We start from the raw sequence: 5,562 nt of genomic DNA on the forward strand, positions 1-5,562 counted from the left end.
GGAAATTTTGACTTCTGTTTTCTTTTCTGTAGTGCCCAGGGATTACAGTGATACTGATGTGCTGTGTATCTTGTCTGCTATGAGGCCCTGATGACCTCCCCACAACTGGGACCAGTCTCCATAGTACCTGCATGTTAACTGCCCCTGTAAAACACCCTGCAGAATCCCAGCTGGATTGTGATGGAGGTTCTGGGTATAGTGTGTCCATATAGTGTGTCCAATCGCCTTGCGATTAGAAGAATGCAAAATGATAAAAACAAGTAATGTTTTGAGATGCAACAGAATGCTACAGGGAGCCTGAGCAGTGTTCTAACAAAGTTGTTTTATGAAGAAAATTAGGAGCATTCTTCCCTGCTCCATCTTGTGATGTTAAGCAGATGCCACCTTCTGCTTCTTGCCACTGTGCACGGGATGTTCATGTACAATGTTCAGCCATTCGGAAGTTGTCAGCCTCTGAAACAAAACCAGTCATTACGTTGAGATCAGCATAAAATTTCATAATATTAGAGCCCCTGCAAGAAGTTTAAAGCAAGCTGACACACATCCAGCTAGGCATGTGTGCAGGCCTCCTGCAGGAGAGGAAAGGGAGTTTAACAAAAGAAGGTGTGGAGTGGGGAAGATATTTGCTGTTTGCACTTTCTACCCTCAAAATGACCCATTGTACTTGCATGCCTCATCAGCAGAATAGGGCCCACTGGTTATTTTTTTATCGTTTCATAAGCAGCATTTGACAAGATGTAACTACACCACCTACTCTTTGAATCAGACCAGTGTCTAGCTGTCTCATTTACGTTAGCAGCTTTTATACTTGACGCAGGCACACAAACAGAACAGTGTACTTAATCATAAAGCTTCTGAGAGTCTGAAACTACTGGTACCCCCTTCATCTTCCTGTGTGCATCAGCCACCCAAGTGATACTCAAAAGGAAATCTAAATGGTAGCAGCAGGAAGCATCTGTGGTACTCTGTCACGTTGTGGCTTTGCCAACTGTCATGCTGGAAAGCTCTTCCTGCCCAGGCAGCCAGTGCTGCAACAGCAAAAAAAAAAAATTAAAAAAAAAAATTAAAAAAAGGTACAGATGCAGGCTTACCCTCTCCAGATAAAGAAGTCCCATAGCTCTGGTGTAGCAATGATGAAAGCAGATCAGTCAGCGTTCAGGGTTGCCTATGAAGTGACAAAAATGTAATCTGTAAGGTTTTCTCTCTCTCATGTGACCCAGTCTTCTCTGTAACAATCTTGAATCTGAAGCAGCTTCCATGGCTGCTCAGAAACACCTTGCCTTACTCCTCTGGAAACTAACCTAAGGGAAGAGTGGAATCAAGCTCTCCTAGTTCTTTAAAGTGTGTTAACAAAAATGTAGTTCAGCCTTGGTAAAATAAAGTGGTGGTTAGATGCATGCCACAAAGGGGCAGCAGAGGAGAGAGCAACAATATTGCTAATTCAGTACCCAAGTCATCTCTGGACTAGCCAGGAGATACAAAGATCCTTTTTAGGGGATGGCATGGCTAAACTAATGTGTGTAAATGTAAATACAGCCCTGTGCTAAGCACCTGAAGCCTCTGATGGGTCAGCGTAGGAATCATGATGGTGGTTGTTACTTGGTGAGCATGAGGTAGCAGCTGTATGCTGATGAAACTAGGAAAATGAATTGTCTAAGGATGTAGTTTGACAGCTTCTCTAAGACAATGTATTGGCTAAATATTGCCAAAAGGAGCAGTCCTGCACTCAGCAGCAAGCTCCAACCACTTAATGTGTGCCAGTTACCATTGATCTGATCCTGAGAAGAATCAATTCAATGCACTAAACTGGCAGAACACTAAACCACCACACTACTATTCATGTTAGTTTAGCTTTCTAAACCACTTAATTCCTGGGTCAGAAGACCACTAACGCCAACATGAAAAGGAGTGATGATGCCCCTTTTAGCAGCAGCTAACCACTAGATCTATTTATGTCTGTTTTGGTACTACAACTAAGTATAAATACAGTACAGGGATGCAAGAAAACTAAAAATTATCATAGCAACTTGATTTTAAAAGCACCTGAAATGAGATAGTCCATTAAGCTTTAGCCTAAGCTAGGAGACACTTAAACCAAATCTAGAATTTATCAATTTAAGCAAGAGGTATTTAAAAACCCTTAAGTTCTCACTCGGGCCTAAACCACACCGTGAATCCAGGTACCGCCTACATATCTATACACCTCTTGCTATAAACTGCTGTACCCAAGACAATGACCCAAGACAATGCAAGAAACACAGAAACAGCCATTCCCTTGTTCTTCCATATGACTCTGATGCCACCAAAAAAAGCCCCAATAAATAGCTAGTGGAAACCAAAAGTTACAGACATACTCAAATACAACACTTCTGGTGTGAATTTAACCAACTAAGATGACAGAAGTGATTACTTCTGTCTTAACATAACATAAAGTACAATAAGAAATGGGATCTGAACAAGGCATGACACAAAACATTGGTCGAATTTGGAATAATATCAGGATTATTGAACAGAAAATATCATTAGCCAAGTGGGACTGTGTTATGCTAATTTATAGGTGGTTTTAGCAAGTGGCCTTACTTAAAAAAACCCTCTTATAAGTCTGCATTTTATTTCTACATAATTTTGGGGGGTAAGTATTTCCTGGGAGCACACTAGTAATTTCTTGGAGCCCTGGAATCAGGGCTGGGAGTCAGACATTAATTCTGTTTCTGATTTTGCTATAATCACTCATAAAATTAGTTTCTTTGTAGTACACATTTTCAACAGCAGTCTTCCAGTAGCCTTTACCACTGTGTATTCTTCTACAGAAAGGTGAAAGCAAGAAACTTCCTACCTGTAGAACAACTAATAGAACTAGAAAAACACTTCACAGTCTCTGAATAAAAAGCATCATATTGATGTATCTGATTATTTTTGCTGTAATATGCACATCTTCGTAATTTTTCATTCAATCTCACTGGTTCCCCAAAGTTTCACAGGCACCCCTTTGCGACCTATGCATCCCTTCCTGCTTTGTTCCTTCAAGCACAGAAAAAACCACATTCTTGTCTTTGGTCTTCACCAGTGTATCATCAACTACCCAACCTCACTGATATACTCTGGATTATTAGACAGTCTTCAGTTCCATGTTTCTGTCTCGCACCCTGTTTGTCTATCTATGTACAAAGGAAAATTTGTGTATTTTTCTGAGTGTTTCTAACAGCGTTTTGGGTTCCTGAAATATACTGGTCAATTTTAAATGGAGGTGGTAAAAACAGGTGCTTCCCTACATTTTCTGTTTAAAGCCAATGCATACAGTAGGTTTCCTTTTGAAAAGATTTTATCATGCCTTATATTCTCTATATCTTCATTTCAATGGTTGAAAACCTCATCCATACAGTCTTAATATAAGTCTGGTTTAAAACAAACCATATGAACTCATAAAATACCTATTAATATGAATTCTGCTATGTGCAAATACCAAGTTCCTCATTAACACCCAGCAAATAGATTTACTGCCATCTTTTATTCATAAATATGTCAGCTAAGCCAGAATTTGGTTTCACAGAGTTTGGACTTCAATAAAAGCTACGCTTTTTCTAAAATTGTGAGCTCTGTTATCAAGAGCTCATTTTTTCTAGTTAAATTTTCTATTTTAGTTTCTCTTGGTCCTGTTTATTCCATTCCCTAGCTCATTCTCCTTACCAGATTCTTTAGGTGGAGTGGATACATTGGGAAATAGATTCTTCACCAGGCTTGGTATCTCCATACAACAGTCCACTGTTCATCAAGTTTCGTTGACTCACTCTTGCAGTTAATATCCATGTTATACTAGATGCTGCTGCTGTTAAGCAGTACTAAATGGAAGACATTCCGTAAACACCATTCCATACGGCATCTGCTGAAGCATTAATAAATTTGTTCTAACCTTTGCTACATTGTACTAAATTCATTCAAACTTGTTCTAACCCTCATGAACCCAGTAAGACACATGAACAGTTTTTGACTTTAAACACAAGTTACTAAACAGTTTGCTAAAGTAACTTGACTCCAACACATTGAGTTTTGCAACATGACAGTTTCTCAGGTATTGTATACAATGGCAATGAGCTATTTGGAAAACAACTGCTTTACTTATTTCTAGAAAAGCTGGATGCAAGTGCATTGAAGTAAAAATATATTTACCAGCATACCCACGTTACTGGCAAACATTACTGGTATTGATCATCCATTAAAACATTAAAAAAAAAAAAAAAAAAAGAAGAAGAAGAAGAAGAAGAAGAAAAAGAAAGCTGTTCTTTAACTTCGGAATTGCATGTGCATATCCAGCCAGGTAGTGATTCCACTGCTACAAAACACCATAATAGGATTATCCCAGAAAATTCCATAGTCAAGCCAGTCCCATTATAAATCCCAAAACAATCAGTGGCTGCAAACATTCTCAGCTTCACATAATGCACATACTTTATAGAGAGTATGGGTTTTATTCTGACACTGAAGGTAACCCTAAGAGAGGTTTACATGCTGCTCAGTGCATGCTTCAGCTGCATATTACTGTGCCAGTATTTTTACTGTGCTGTTCAGGTACTTAGGGAGAAACATTAAGGAATTTAATCCCTGTAGTCATTAGAAAGATATGTATCCTTTATACGAAAGCATCTAATTAAAAGGAACAAACGGAAAAAGACCCTTTGGATAACACACCCACTTTTATACAAATTCTAATGACTTTAAGACAAGTTCTTTGGCAGAGTAATTGTCACTCTCAGCTTCTAATCCAGATGGTTATTTGGTTTAAAGTGCTGGTTTTAAATTATGCAGTTTTTCTTTATATGTTTCCCTCCAGGCACTTTAAGTTCTCTTATTTATCCTTCAGCACAAATACAATCTGTACACTGAACAAGGAAAAATCTCAAATCTATCAGCTACAACAGCCCTCCGACCATTTTTGTGGCCTTCCTCTGGACCCGCTCAAACAGGTCCGTGTCTTTCTTCTACTGGGGACCCTAGAGCTGGATGCAGTGCTCCAGGTGGGGCCTCATGAGGGCAGAGCAGAGGGGGAGAATCACCCTCCTTGACCTGCTGGTCACGTTTCTTTGTATGCAGCCCAGGATACAGTTGGCTTTCTGGGCTGCAAGAACACACTGCCATCTCATGTCCAGCTTTTCAACCACCAGTATCTCCAAGTCCTCCACAGGGCAGGTCTCAATTCATTCATTCCGGAGCCTGTATTGGTGCTGGGGGTTGCCCTGACCGAGGTGCAGGACCTTGCATTTAGTCTTGTTGAACATCGTGGGGTTTGCACAGGCCCACTCCTCAAGCCTGTCAAGCTCCTCTGGATGGCATCCCATCCCTCAGGTCCCTCAACCGCACCACTCAGCTTGGTGTCATCCACAAACTTGCTGAATGTGCACTCAATCATAGAATCATAGAATCATAGAATCGTTTGGGTTGGAAGGGACCCCTAGAGGTCATCTAGTCCAACCCCCCTGCAGTGAGCAGGGACACCGCTAACTAGATCAGGTTGCTCAGAGCCCCGTCCAACCTGGCCTTGAATGCTTCCAGGGATGGGGCCTCCAC

Source organism: Egretta garzetta, unplaced genomic scaffold, assembly GCF_000687185.1.
Source record: "Egretta garzetta isolate BGI_Z169 unplaced genomic scaffold, ASM68718v1 scaffold371, whole genome shotgun sequence".
Lineage (NCBI taxonomy): Eukaryota > Metazoa > Chordata > Aves > Pelecaniformes > Ardeidae > Egretta > Egretta garzetta.